A 16,735-nucleotide genomic window follows, 5' to 3' on the forward strand; every position below is an offset into this window, starting at 1 on the left:
CAAATGGATAATGAAGTTACATTTCCAATCTTCAGTTGCCAGTATATCATAGAACAGTCTTATTGATATTTGTCCATATTTATTACCCACATCTCTTAGGAATCAATATTTTAATATTTATAACAAAATATTCTAGAAATCCAACTGGGCTTGTATTTTACCAAATCAAAATTTCTACATAATGTACAGTAAATCTATTCTATTGCATAACAAATAAATTCTTTCCTGCAGTAATCAGAATGAGCAACATACATGGTGAAGACTAATCCCTTTTTAATAATCGGCATCTGGCTCTCCCGGTTCAGGCATGACATGACCTGAAACAACAAAAGACTCTCTGCCTCCATTCCAGCCCCTGAAAATCACGGCAACTTGTTCCAGTCATGGCTCAGAACCATGAATATTGAATTGAAGTTGTCTCTTTCAAATTAACGTTAGGGCATTGAAATACCATAAAACCACGAGACATAGGAGCAGGGTTAGGCCATTCAGCCCATCAAGTCTGTTCTGCCATTCTATCATAATTGATTTATTAACCCTCTCAGCCTCATTCTCTAGCCTTCTCTCTAACCTTTGATGCCCTTGCTAATTAAGAACCAATCAAACTCCATTTTAAGTATACCCAATGACTAGTCATCCACAACCGTCTGTGGCGATGAATTCCATAGATTCACTGTCCTCGAGATAAACAGATTCCTCCTCCTCTCTGTCCTAAATGGATGTCCTTGTATGTTGGGACGATGCCCTCTGGCCCACTATAGGAAACACCCTCTCCACAACCACTCTATCTAGGCCTTTCAATATTCAATAGACTTGTAATTGTAGCCAATTCGCAGAGGATATCTTAATCCCACAAACTAACTATAATTAGTATGCAGCTCTGAGCTGTTAGAAGCTAGTTCCTGGTCTATGGTACCATCCAATTATGTAAATTGGCACGTGTACCTCCTACATAGCACTGATAACAATTCAAAGGTACTTGATTGGCTATAAATGATATTGAATGTCCTGAAAGGGTGTAAAAGATGTGATATAAAAGTAAATCTTTTAATTACCCTGCTTATAAGAGATTGGGATGATACCATCAAACATTCAGAATGTACGGGTATTCCTTGTGATTCTGCATAAATTGCTGTCATGGGATACAGAGATCTGTAGAAAATGCTAGCAGATTTAATTAGAACAAATTCTGTTAGGAGGATCATTACCCTTATTAACATCTAATATTATTTACTAGACCAGATATATGTATATAATAATTCACTACCAATGATTGCTCTGGTCACTTCTCATATTGTGAGGTCTTTTTTCGTGGTACAGGCTAATACTTTGATGTAAGTCTGACTAAATTAGCACAATGGAACAGCTGTTCATTGTCTACTTTGCAACATGTCTTTCTTTGACTTGTTCATACCACCTTCTGCCCTGCGGCAACATTTTATGGGAGATTAACAACTGACAATAAGAAGAAACAGACAGATTCCTTTGGCACAGACAGCATAATAATGCACGATTAATTACCTTTCCATCTAATAGTATGCCCAAGATTCAGAAATAAAGCACAAATTATGGATTTATCAGAGCTATCAATGTTTTAGTTCAAAATGTAACCTCTTTTTATATATAAATAAACTTCATCTTCTTGTCCATGTGGTTCCTATAGCTGTCAAACACGCAAGTGTAAGGAAAATTTATTAGATCAATGCTATTCTCTTTGAGCTGATCTGTGTACTTTACTAAAGAGGTAATATTAGTCCAGAAGATATTCCATGCTGTATCTCTCCACCACATTCTTTCACCAACATCACCCATCCTCCTTCCAGCACACCCCTCCTCGAGCAAGAACATGTGCACGTATATACACACACACACACACACACACACACACACACACACACACACACAGACACATACACGCGTACCATTTTATTCAAGTAGGAACTGAATATCTGCCCAGATATGACTGATCTGTAACCTAAGTTGAGGCATTCAGCACAAGGTTTCCCCAGAAGAACTCAAGCAATCTTAACATCCATAATGCTCGTTATCCCGGAGGTGGTTTGCTACAGTACAGATGGTGAAGTGTTAAACAAAATATTCATAAAATCTGTAAGCAACGTGCCCTTAAGAACCCAGAGCAGCAACTCCATTGCAAATATTCCGGTGGGATCCTTAAATTATGGAAGTTATTTCATACATTGTGAATCTTTCATATATTTATCAGTGACAATGTTATAAATCTATTATGAGGCACTATTCCCAAAAGAGTTACCATTGTAAAGTACTGCTGCTAATGCTGTGTTCTATTTAGTAGCCATAATGTTTTTAATACATTAAAAATGGTGAAAGATACTACAGAAAATGTTTCAGTTGAACTGAAGTCATCAATTAATGGCATGGTTTTGTGCATCGCAGGTGTTTGCTTTATGCTCACATTAGAGATGTGACTAAAAATCATCGTGATACCTTTACCTAAAGAATGTGCTTGCAATCATTTCCATTTTCTTGCAAAAGTGATTTTAATAAACAAGACACATATATTTTTTCCTCAGGAATACTAATAAGTGATTGGTTTCATCCAGAAAATAAATAGCCCACACTTATCTCCCAAGACAGATGGATCTTGTCTTTGCTAATTTTAGTTGCTTTACTGATGTTAATAAGGAATAAACATGATATATGACCCAGCTCACAATATTACTGCACTTACCATAGCCACAGACTTATTGGGGATGTATCAGTTTACAAAATAAACCAGCAGGTCTTCTGTTAATGTTAATCTACTTCCTCACTTCAAACAAATGTCTCAAACATACTTTTCCAAAGTGAAGATGGATTTTATCTTTACGTTTGCTTTGCCAAGGTTTTCTTATCTTCCACCAAATCCATAGAACTCTAAAGTTAATCATACCAAGAAAAGTAATCTAAAAGTGCAAATATTACAGCATTAAAAACAATTGTTTTTTGAATGGTAACGTGCTTCAAGGTTTTGTTTTGGTAACCTTAAATCAATGCATTTTTTTAACTGCACTTCTTTTTAAATGAGGATGTTCTGTTTGGCAAATGTGCTCAATCTAGTAGTTGAAGCCTGCAGTGTAGGCCGGATATAAATTGCTCCTGACTGATACTCCAGTGACTGTTTGTAAATTTTGATTTCATGGGAAACAGTAACATCTGTGATGAAACCATGAGGTACCTCCATAGTGGTACTTTACAGAAATTCCAGTGCAATTCTGTGTTTCGCCCATTTTCTGTTATGTATTTTTAATTTCATATTCTCTTATGCTGGTGAAGAAGCCCATTCAGCTCATCAACTCTGTGCAATCCCATTTCCCCACTCATTTCTCTGTAACCTAATCTCTTTCACATGCCTCACTACGTGCCATAGGGACAATTAACTGGCACACCTTTGAGCACCTCAGCACCTGGGGGGAAACCAGGGTGGATTCTACACAGAGAACACAAAGGTCAAGATCAAACCCAGGTCTCTGGAGCAGTGCACCAGCAGCGCTACCTGCAGTACCTTTGTGTTGTCCAAGGATCAAAGGTGTGCATTAATTAATGCTCAATGTGTTCAAAGTATTTAGTAAGGCTATCATAAATTGATCTTCTTCAGTATTTTGTGATTAAGTACCAATTGCATCAAACAGGGCAATTTCCCAAAGGGGGGAAAAATTTAACGGCAACAATTATAGTGCTGCCAGAGATGGTAGCAGAGGCAAATACAATAGGGTTACTCATCTGACTCTTAGATAGGCACATGAGTATGCAGAGATGAAGAATTATGGCCCTTATGTAGGCAGAAAGAAATAACTTAACTAGGTGTTGAATTCGTAGGGCAGAGCTTAGTCAAGATGACGCTAAATGGTAACTCTTTTGCTTGTATCTTTGGAAGCAGTTCTATTTCCATCTTCAATATCTCTATTTTTCCCTTTAAGGGTTCTTTTGAAGACCTTGACCTGGAGTTATACACTGACTTTGGTTCTTTGCGGGAATGGGACCCACTCTCGGGGTGTCATGACTGGCCATTATCTGACAAGCCGAGGGCGCGGCCTAAGAGTTTGGCTAGCCTTTGGAGGCCTAGGATCTTGGGGTTCTGAGGACTGGTGGATCAAAGGTCAGTGTCCCAGACCAGTGTGTCATGGGAGTTGGAAGACCTTTGGCTGTGTGCCCAGAGACCTGAGTACAGAGGCTCAGAAGAAGTGACACAACAGACTTTTAACATCATAAACCAGCGAGTTGTTTGTTATGTCTCCCCTCTAGCTGTGAAATAGAGACATCTCTTTCTCCCTTATTTAGGAGAAAGAGAAAGCCTGTAGTATGTCGAATATGGGGTAAACACGTAGTCTTTGGAGTACTGCAAGTCTTTGCTGTTGCTTTTGCTGCACACTTGAGTGCTCACTGGTGGGTGCTGATGCTTTTTTTTTTGCCGGTGTGGGGAAGGGGGATCATTGCTTGCTGCCACTTACATGTGGGAGGGGGGAGCTGGGGGGGACTTTGGGGTTCTAACATTTAACAGTCATTCATTCTTTGGGGGACTTCTCTGTTTTGGTGGATGGTTGCGAAGAAAAAGCATTTTAGGATGTATATTGTATACATTTCTCTGACATTAAATGTACCTTTGAATTAGTACAGCATCACTTTGTGGGCTGAAGTGCCTGTCCCTGTGCTGTATTGTTGTTCTACAGGAATTTTAATATTATGTTTATGGATATCTGCTCCTTCTTGAATCGGCACTTCATGCATTGTGAAAACAAGACAATTGACTCAGATTTCACCCTTTCTAGTCCTCCTTCTCCCTATGACACTCTCTGACTCCACTCTTAGCCCTGCCCCTTTCACTCTGAACGTTGATAGATAGAGCTGAGAGCACACTGAAGATCTCTGCCTGCAGGCAGGTGGATGAGACCGGCGGGCAGGGCTGGCAATAGAGGCCAACAGTCTAAGGCTGGCATCCGAACATTGCCCTTGTGGAACAAACAGTCTGCCTTCCCCTCCCGCCTGCACTTCTGTGTGATAAATTGTGCTTCAGCTCTTGTGTGAACCAGGTAGAGTTCAAGTGCAAAACACCTCAGATTAAAAAAGAGTAATGCACGTACTAATTTTTAAAAATAGTTAAAACGCCAACTTTGTTTTCTTGGACAGCAGCAGCACGACGATGATTCAATTATCGTACCAGCTGCTCCACTGTTGCAAACCTGCCCTTGCCGTACTTTAACAAAAATGCCATTGAGAGGGCAAAACCACTGAGAGCAATGATTAGTTAAAATATAATTAATAATTAGATAGCTTGGAATACAGTAGGGTCACAGTAACACATACATTTTTAAATTACCTGTCCTTCATATGCTGAAAGAAGCTGAATTAAGAAGGTTAAAAGAAAACTGTATTTCTTTAACGGGAACATTGGCCCAAGCGCTGGTCAGCTTTGTTTGCTCCTTAGAATGCCAACTGAGTTCACAATACGGGCACTTTGCCAGCAGAAAAGAGCTTCCCACTGTTTAATGACAATAGATTTACTGCGCTGTTGCTTATGGGTGGTGTTGTGGAAACAAGGGCATTGCTACTCAAATACAGCACCTGGTGACAGGCAATGACCTTGGCTGCTCCTTTCACCCGCCTTGCAATTGCAAATACATCTTTCATTTCCCTTAGCACTGGAATAGCAACATGTTTTCAGCAACACACCATCTTCAGAATATGCCTGCTGAAAATTTCATGAATTGCTCTGGTTTATCTGCAGTTTAAAATGTAGACCATGTCTTGAAATGAAAGCTAAGTTGAGAGAAATGATCTTGTCTTTAAAAAAAACAGCATTCTGTTTGATCATCTGCTCATTTATAAACATGGATTAATTTGGTGTAAAAGTCACGTTTAGGGCTCCTGTTAACTCCAGATACCCCTCAGACTCTGACTGGCATAATGAAATATGCACTCAATAGAACTGAGTGGAACAACCAGCTGTATATTTTACAAGTCACATCAAGCTCATTGAGAACAGAGTTTTATGCACACGTGGCTAGTGCAAGTACAAAATGTTCCAATTTCCCATAACACAGGAGGCCATTCTGCCCATTGAATCCATGCAAGCTTGGATTAATTTTCCCCACCACCTATTCTCCCCCGGATTCTATGTCTCATTCACAGCAAGGCCAATTAACCCACCAACCCACACATTCCTTACAATGAGGAAGGAAGCCAGAGCAAGCAAGGGAGACACAGAGAGACTGATGCAACTTCTGCACATGTATACACCCACACATACCTCCAGTGAGCTGAGTTTGATCTTAGAGATCAGGATTGAACACACTGCTCACTGGAGGGGTAAGGCAGTGAGCACTGTGCCACTCTGCCTCCCATTTAATGTATTATCAAGTTGCACTGCAATTATAGTATCCTTGGTATGAAATACGGGCAACGTATGACCATATATGTATGACTCATAAGCCATTTGAGAGCCCATAAGTAGATCAACAGAATGAAGACCATCATCCTCGACCTCAAGGGATAGCCACGACGACGAATGGTGGAGCTGTCCTGCACCTTCACTTCGAGGGTTGACCTGACTCTTGGGTATTGTTGCTATTAATAACAAAGCCCTGCAATGCCTCAAGGTAGAAGCGATAGCACAATGATAGTTTAGACTCAGTCAAATCTGGTTTGTGTTTGATGCCTGCTGATTAGTGATTGATTTATTTTTTAGCCGCTCTCTGTGTTCATCAGCAACATATTGCCAGTGAGGTTCACAAAACAAACTGCTCATGTTCCAGGGTTCACATTTATCCTCAGGTCATTGATTGTGCCTCCTGTGTCATTAGCACAGGCAGCCTATAAGAAAAAGTATGTTCTAAACTCCAGAGCAGTGACCTCAATAGATACTATTTAGCTGGAACACACTTTCTGTTCCAATATACCAAAAGGTAAATATTTTATGTTATACAGCAAAACACATGTAAGGTCATAACTGCTGTATCCTATTTGCCTTTTCCTTGCTAATGTCAATTTGTGTGAAGTCTTGAAACACATTTGGTTGGAAAAAAAACATACATAGGATTGCATTATAGTAAAAGGCAAATTTTTGGTCTAAAAGTCTATTTAGTATGAACTGCTCACAGGTTACAAAGTTCCCAACCATCAATGTTAGCTCATTAATCAGCATGCATCCTGAATGAAACCATTCTCCCACAAGTGACACAATTGTTTGAAGTCACTAATCTCTCCTCAAAACTGCATCCATCAGATGTTGGATTTTAAAAATATGCACAGATGAAAAAGAAAGGTCTCTGCAGATTTCATGTTATTTTAACTTCTTTGAATTACTTGGTTTAATGTTTTAAAGTGAATTTGATTTACAGTTATTTCCAGCAGCCCCACCTCTCCTTCCTGCTCCACTCACCCAACAATGTTCAGATTGTGGTAGATGTAAGCATAATTATAAACTTCTTTGCTTTTCTGTTCGCATGGAACATCAGGGATATTGAATAAAGTTGCTATTGATTATTCCCATTTTAGTGGAGGTGAGAAGGAAATAAAGTCTCGGTCGATGGAACAATAATTCAGATGAATCTTACTCCAGCCTGCCATTCTGTTTTTAGAACATTACAGCACAGTGCATGCCCTTCAGCCCACTCAGACCTTTTAGTCAACTCTTCATTCAACCTAACTATTTCCTCCCACATCAACCTCCATTTTTCTATCATCCATATGCCTTAGAGTCTCTTTAATATCCCCAATGTATCTGCCTCTACCACCACCCCGGTGGCGTGTTCCACACACTCGCCACTCCCTGTGTAAAAAAAATCCTCCCTATTCTTTCGTCCAATCATCTTAAAATTATGCCCTTGGTATTAATCATTTCCACCCTGGGAAAAAGTCTCTGGCTATCCATTTGATCTATGATCCTTATCGTTTTGCACAACCCTATTAAGTCACCTCTCATCGCCATTTGCTCCAAAGAGAAAAACCCTCGCTCAATTAACCTATCCTCATAAGGCATGCTCTTCAATCCAGTTTTTCTTGGTTTCAACTATAAGAGTTTTGACAAGAAAACTTCACTCACCACTTTCAAAGTCATACATGATCCTTGTGCTTGTTGCTTTTGGATATGTGATTCTGAAGTATGCATGCATTTGTACATTACCCTACCACAACCTCACAGCACTTTTTGAAATGTGTGTGTGTTCATACTGTGAAAGTCTACTGTCTTAGTGATGATTCTTCAGTCTGATATGTTGAAATGACACACTACTCCTTGTCTGCTGTGAGTCACTTGTGGAGAAAAGAGTTTTGGACAGGAAATCTGTTAACTTTCAGTTATTGATATGCACCCAGTAAGATATCTTTGCATAGCTGGAAATGTAATAAGTGATCAGCATTGTGCTTTAATCACATACTGCAAAATCCAGGCCACTGTTGGCATAAACAATTGACTGAAAACATGGCTGTGATTTTGGTGAATTGGTTTGGAAATACTGAAACATATCATTGCAAACTGTTGAATGTAAGGTTATTTTCTGACCATCCAAATGACCTGTTCAACCTTCTGATGATCTTGTATGACATGTGGGGTAATCCACTCTGCTGTTGTGTCACAGGATTTGTGAAGTGCAATGACTTGTCGCATTTCTTTATTTCTAGGGGAGGAGCACACACTTCCATGTTGGCTGTGCGCAAAAAATCCATTTTCACTCTCCTAGGTTGGGACCTCTCCAGTACAAGAGAGTCCAGGAACCTGCTTCATTAATGGTTCTATTCTCCTGACCTAGCAGAGGTGGACCTGACCACAGCACAGGTAACATATCTGATTTAAAAGTAAAACTGCGTATCAACCATTCCTTTGAATACTGAGGACCGTGAGAAGTCCAGATCCAATGGTTTCACGGGCCTGACACCCTGAAAGCAGAATATCCTCTGTGAAACATCTTAAATCAGCTTATAAAGATGAATTCCTTTGCAACACCTGTAGGGAGTGGAGGATTAGATAAATACATCCCAAAAAACTTGCAGATTTCTGAATTTGTTATCAGGTTAATATTTGATAATCCTTGTTTGTTCTGAAGCTTATATGTTTAATAATAATCCCTGCAATTCCTTTGGTGTTCAATGTGTGAGGTCTCTCAATCCATTTGCTAAAAGGTTTTGTTGCTATAATTTGACCACCATAGCACTATAATTGGCGAGGGAAACCTATCCACAGAGTGAGTGACCTTTAGCTCCCCTACCTGGAAGTGAACCAAAATAAGGGACTGTGAACTGTAAAGTAGTTTACAAGCTTCTTAGTAACATGTTGAGAGCTAGTTTCACAAGATCTACAAGAGAGACTCAATCCAATAACGTGGCATGTTAGCATATCGGTACTCTTTAGAAGCCTTCTCTTTGTCAGCTAAAGAATGCTCCCCTGGCGCTCTCTGGCTCTTTTCAAGAATCAACCCTACCCATTGAAATGCAGCTGTTCATGAAAGAGGAGATTCATTCCATTACGAGTGAAACACTCTAGAGGGCAGGTTTCAAATTGCTGCTAATGGTACATTCAGCTTGAGTTTTTTAACCCCTCCTTCCTCACACCCTGCACAATATCTTTACACAAACAAAAGCGCTTAAGGACCTAGAAGGCGGGAGGCAAATTTCTTCAAGTCTCTTTTTCCAAAGTGAGCAACATTTCCCCTTAAAGGCCGAGTTTACAGCTGAAATGCCCAATACACATATCCCAGTTAAGTGTAACATGGAAGGACAATAAATTAGGTACCAAAAGAATGATCACCTCCTACCACTATTCAGACTTTCCAGATTTAGCCCCCTAATTAGTCCCATATGTGGTGTTCTTTGTGTTCACACACAGACCTAAATCAAGTAAGAAAGCAATCTTTAACTATGCATATCCCTTGTGAGTGAAACACTTGAACTATATTTCAGAACTATTTAAAATAGTTCAAAAAGCTTCTTCTCCTAAAATTGCAGCATTTGTCAAAATATCTGACTAATTGATTAATAAATAGTCATTTATCACTTTAAATGTGTGGGCTTCCAGTATTAAACCAATTTGCTGGAAAGGTCATGGAAAGTTGAAGTGCTCAAAAATGTTGTCTTTTGGGTTGGGAGCTGGGGGCGGGGGTTTTTACTTAGGCATTGGAAATAATGTTTTACGTATGTGAAGCACATTTGCCAGTCTGTGCCATAAGGCATCCGGACACGACTTCATGATTGCAATTTTCTACTGATACAATTCTTGGGCTCAGCTGTGCCATAAAGGGAGACAAGAACCAAAGGCTTGGCATTTCCCCAGCAACTGGGAAAACGGCTTGCAGTTCTCTTCCCCAGGCCCTACCCCCACGGTGCTCCCATGTGACCAGTCCTAAAAACATCAGAAACAGGCTTTCCAACTGCTCCACTTTCGGAGTTGACACACACACACATGCTTCAATTTCTAGCATTTTGTTTAACTTGTCAATATTCAGCTTAATCCATATCATACAATACAAACATTCTTCCAGTTTTGACAACTTGCATAACTGGATTTGCTCCATACTGAATGCTGTCCCTGTAAACATTTGGACCTCACCTGTAGTTCCCACCTAATCCCCTGACCTCAGTTCATCAGTGTTCATCTCCACCTCCGATCCAACTTTCAGTTACCTGTCCTAAAATCTCAGGGGTGGTTCAACATCAGCTTTCATCCAAAAACAACCCCACAATGATCTTATTCATTTCAAGTTTGTTAATGGTGTTATTAAACTTCTAAGATTCTCAAACAGTTTCTCTATTCTCCTAACAGACAACAAGTAAATGGTACAGACCGGTATAGTTGGGGGAACAAAGTGAGTGTCAGAAGGAACTGAAGGCCAAGAAACTTTAGACACAGAAAATAAGAGCAAGGGCTGGCCACTGTACTATTCAGTCCTTCAATTCAGTACTTTGTTCCTGTCTTCTCCTTTTATCCCTGATCCCTGTGCCATCAAAAAATATGTTGACCTTCGTCTTGAATATATCTAATGGTTTGGCCTAGACTACATACTGTGGTGAAGAGTTCCAGATGAGGAAATTGCTCATCAATTTGGTTCTAAATGACCTCACCAATTTCCTGAGGCAGTGATTCTTTGTTCTGAACTCTCCAGTCATTGGGAACATACTCCCTCTATCTAATCTGTCCATTTCCATGAGATCCTCAAGTATTCTTCAAAACTCCACAGCTGCACTTGCTTAAGCAATTCAATGTTTTCTCATATGTCAGTTCTGCCATCACAGGAACTAGTCTTGTAAACCCTTGTTGTACACTTTTCCATGATAAGAACATACTTCCTTGGGTAAGGAGACAAAATCTGCACACAAAATTCCAGGTGGGTTCTCAATAAGGCCCAATACAACAACAGCAATAAAATCTGGCTTCTGTACTCAAAGGAGGAGGGGAGGAGAAGATGGCGACGTGATACAGCGCGGGCGGCCACTCCGAAATAATATCATATTTGTTAAGTAGGGGCCGTGCACAATCCTGATTTGATGGAGACAGAAGTGAGAACATCTGGAGGAACTTCTGAAATGCCCGCTTGGCTGTCGCTGCTACTGTGAAACATTGTATGCATTACTAAATGACAATAAAAGAGAACTGTGTGTCCTCATAATCTAATCTAATCTAATCATCTGGTAATGGAGGCCAGTGTGCCATTAGCTCTTTTGGTTGCTTTACTGCTTGCTGCATCTGAGTGTTTACTTTTAGTGACTGGTGTGCAAGAATACCTATGTCTTGTTAAAACTTCCCTAACTCCAATCCCAATCATCATTCACATAATAAACTACCTTTTTTTTTAGAATCATCATGGATAATGCCACTTGCAGCTGCATTAAACTGCATCTGCCATGCATTTGCCCACTCACTCAACTTGTCTAAATCACATTAGAATTTCCTGGAATTCTGCTCACACCTCACCTTAATATTTGAGTCACTGTGAAACTGGAGATACTATATTTTGTTTGTCATCCAAATCATACATACTTATTGAGAAAAACTGGCCAAAGCCCTGATCCCTCTAATACTTCACTTGTCACTGCCTACCAGCCTATAAATGTCCCATTTATCCCTAGTCTTTTATTCCTCTTCTCAACTATGGAGTCAATTATGCCCAACCTGATATACTTTAAATTTATATATTGACCTCTTATGTGGAACCTTATCAAGAACCTTTTGAAAGCCCAAATGTATTACATTAATTTTTTCCTTTATCAATCCCATGACTTCCATCCTCAAATGGCTCCATTAAATCTTCTAGCATCAGAATAGAAGGACGTCCCTTTAGAAGAGAGATGAGGAGGAATTCCTTTAGCAGGGGATTGTGAATCTGTGGAATTTAGAGGGCTGTGGAGGCCAGGTCATTGGTTATATTTAAGGTGGAGGTTGATAGGAATTGATTAGTGGAGGCATCAAAGGTTACAGGAGAAAGCAGGTATTCGAGAGGGATTAGAATTCATCCATAATGAAATAGTGGAGCAGACTCAATGGACTGAATGGCCTAATTCTACTCCAATGTTTTATGGTGTAATGGTCTTATGATTTCTCATTCAAGCTACATTTCTTGTAGCTTGCTCTAACTTGTTAATAGTTTCCAGGAATTCTGATCTTATATTCCTTAGAATGTCATAAAATTGCTGCTTTGCACTGCAGGCTAAGATTTGTAAGAAAACCAAAGAATCCAGCCATGTCTTTTGCAATATTTTGTAACTTTTCTGTTCCTTTCCAAAACTATTAAGGTGCTAATTACCAATGATTAACCATTTAGGCACTGAATATCAATCATAAAAGTCAACTCCCATTTGTTCAGCTTTTTAGTAGTTGTTGTAAGTAATGAAACATCAAATTCATAATTTATTTCAAAAAAAACTTTTTTTTCTTTTTCTTCCTTTCTCCCTCCAGTTGTTGCTTCCATATCTTTCTGGACCTGACTTCACTTTGAATTCATCCAGAGGAACTGTCAGTTGTGACGCTATTAATTGCTCATGCTATCTGTAACTAATTTATTAATTGCATTGTTCGTTGAAATCCAAATGTCCTCCTTCTCTTTTTTTGCCATCCCAAGCTCACAATTTTACACCCAAATTAAATGTAAAAGCATTTCAATGTTTGGGCATATCTAGTAAATGCTGAACACCCTTCAAAGTAAAATGTGATGAAAGCAATAAATCAAATCAGAAAAGTGTATCATATTTTATATATAGATTCCTCAATTTACATGCTTCCTTTTAGGTATGAACACTTACACCATTAGAAAGTTAAAGGTGCATTAAAACACCTAGTAGAAGTTGCACTGTTGAAAATTTTTACCTGGCATTATTTTGAAAGGAAGTTTTCAAGAGACTTTCAATGAAGTGGTCAATGATCTAATCTTGGTAAGATTATCCCTGTTGTTTTAAAAGCTTCAGTTCCCTAATCTTCACAATTGTAAACATCGTGACACTTGATGATCTTAAGTGACAAAGTTTTAGAAAATCACAAATCAAAGTGTCAGATAGGAGTGTGTGATTTGCTCTTCACCTTTCATCTTGGTAAAACAAAATGCCGCTTTCCTCTTGCACCTTGGTCAACTTACTTATCTCCTATACAATGATCTTATTTCATTCTAGAATTTATCTTGATGCTTATTTTGCTATATTTGAAAATGTGCTGCTAAAGAATAATATTTCAAGAGCATGATCTGGGAATATGTGAGGAAATTAACTAACTTTGATGCTTGTGTTGATTTTGTGTGACTGTTATTTACCAGATGCTGCAGAATGCAGAATAGAAACATAGAAACATAGAAAACCTGCAGCACAACACAAGCTCTTCGGCCCGCAAAGCTGTACCGAACATGTCCTTACCTTAGAACTACCTAGCCTTACCCATAGCCTTCTATTTTTTAAAGCTCCATGTATCCATCCAGGAGTCTCTTAAAAGACCCTATTGTTTCTGCCTCCACCACAGCTGCTGGCAGCCCATTCCACGCATTCACCACTCTCTGTGTAAAAAACGTACCCCTGACATCTCCTCTGTATCTACTTCCAAGCAGCTTAAAACTATGCCCTCTCGTGCTAGCTATTTCAGCCCCGGGGAAAAGCCACTGACTATCCATACGATCAATGCCTCTCATTATCTTGTACACCTTTATCAGGTCACCTCTCATCCTCCGTCGCTCCAAGGAGAAAAGGCCGAGTTCACTCAAACTATTCTCATAAGGCACGCACCGCACTCCAGGCAACATCCTTGTAAATATCCTCTGCACCCTTTCTATGATTTCCACGTCCTTCCTGTAGTGAGACGACCAGAACTGAGCACAGTACTCTAAGTGGGGTCTGACTAGGGTCCTATATAGCTGCAACATTACTTCTCGGCTCTTAAACTCAATCCCACGATTGATGAAGGCCAATGCATCGTATGCCTTCTTAACCACAGAGTCAATCTGCGTAGCAGCTTTGAGTGTCCTATGGACTCGGACTTCAAGATCCCCCTGATCCCCCACACTGCCAAGAGTCTTGCCATTGATACTATATCTTGTCATCATATTTGACCTACCAAAATGAACCACCTCACACTTATCTGGGTTGAACTCCATCTGCCACTTCTCAGCCCAGTTTTGCATCCTATCAATGCCCCTCTGTAACCTCTGACAGCCCTCCACACTATCTACAACACCTCCAACCTTTGTGTCATCAGCAAATTTACTAACCCATCCCTCCACTTCCTCATCCAAGTCATTTATAAAAATCATAAAGATTACGGATCCCAGAACAGATCCGTGAGCCACACCACTGGTCACCAGCCTCCATGCAGAATATGACCTGTCTACAGCCACTCTTTACCTTCTGTGGGCAAGCCGGTTCTGGATCAGCAAAGCAAAGTACCCTTGGATGCCATGCCTCCTTACTTTCTCAATAAGCCTTGCATGTGGTACTTTATCAAATGCCTTGCTGAAATCCATATACACTACATCTACGGCAGTGGTCCCCAACCACTGGGCCGCATACCGGTACCGGGCCACAAAGCATGTGCTACCAGGTTGTGAGGAAACCATATGATTTGGCGATATGAAACGATATGAGTCAGCTGCACCTTTCCTCATTCCTGTCATGCATGGTTGAACTTGAACACCACCACACCCCCACCCCCATCGTCTGGCCCGCAAGAATATTGTCAATATAAAACCGGTCCCCAGTGCAAAAAGGCTGGGGACCCCTGATCTATGGCACTACCTTCATCAATGTGTTTAGTCACATCCTCAAAAAATTCAATCGGGCTGGTAAGGCACGACCTGCCTTTGACAAAGCCATGCCTATTCCTAATCATATTACGCCTCTCCAAATGTTCATAAATCCTGCCTCTCAGGATCTTCTCCAACAATTTACCAACCACTGAAGTAAGACTCATGGGTCTATAATTTCCTGGGCTATCCCTACTCCCTTTCTTGAATAAGGGAACGATATCCTCAACCCTCCAATCCTCTGGAACCTCTCCCGTTCTCATTGATGATTCAAAGATCATTGCCAGAGGCTCAGCAATCTCCTCCCTTGCTTCCTACAGTAGCCCGGGGTACATCCCATCAGGTCCCAGTGACTTATCCAACTTGATGCTTTCCAAAAGCTCCAGCACATCCTCTTTCTTAATATCTACATGCTCAACCTTTTCAGTCCACTGCAAGTCATCCCTACAATTGCCAAGATCCTTTTCTGTAGTGAATACTGAAGCAAAGTATTCATTAAGTACCTCTGCTATCTCCTCCAGTTCCATGCACACTTTTCCACTGTCACACTTGATTGGTCCTATTCTCTCACATCTCATCCTCTTGCTCTTCACATACTTGTTGAATGCCTTGGGGTTTTCCTTAATCCTGTTTGCCAAGGCCTTCTCATGGCTCCTTCTGGCTCTCCTAATATCATTCTTAAGCTCCTTCCTGCTAGCCTTATAATCTTTTAGATCTCTATCATTACCTAGATTTTTGAACTTCTCATAAGCTCTTCTTTTCTTTTTGACTAGATTTACAACAGCCTTTGTAGACCACGGTTCCTGTACCCTACCATCCTTTCCCTGTCTCATTTGAATGCAGAACCCTAGGCAAATATTCCCTTAACATTTGCCACAATTCTTCCATATGTTTCCCTGAGAACATCTGTTTCCAATTTATGCTTCCATGTTCCTGCCTGATAGCCTCATATTTCCCCTTACTCCAATTAAATGTTTCCCAGCCTTGTCTGTTCCTATTCCTCTCCAATGCTGTAGTAAAGGAGATAGAATTGTGATCACTATCTCCAAAATGGTCTCCCACTGAGAGATCTGACACCTGACCAGGTTCATTTCCCAATACCAGATCAAGTACAGCCTCTCCTCTTGGAATTATGGAATGAATGGAAGAATGGAATTATGCTGCTAATTTTTGGAGAATATTGTACACCTAATCAGTGGTTAATTTCTTAGTAGCACTATTTGTTGAAAAAATGCATATTTTAAGTAAAACATCTGTACTGATACCCTCTGAAAAAGGGTATAACATGTAGTTTACATGACTTTGATGGAACAGCAAAGAGCAGGGAATATTAGAGGTATGATGTGCACTGCTCGTTAACGCAAATTGCTTATCAATCAATCACCTAGCAGCAACTCAATGCATAAAATCATGCAGATATGATCAAGAGGTTCATTTATTGTTAAGAATACAGAAGATGTGTGATCTAAGTGACTGAGATCTTGGGATGATTGTTGGTGCCAGACGGGGTGGTT

Source organism: Mobula hypostoma, chromosome 13, assembly GCF_963921235.1.
Source record: "Mobula hypostoma chromosome 13, sMobHyp1.1, whole genome shotgun sequence".
Lineage (NCBI taxonomy): Eukaryota > Metazoa > Chordata > Chondrichthyes > Myliobatiformes > Myliobatidae > Mobula > Mobula hypostoma.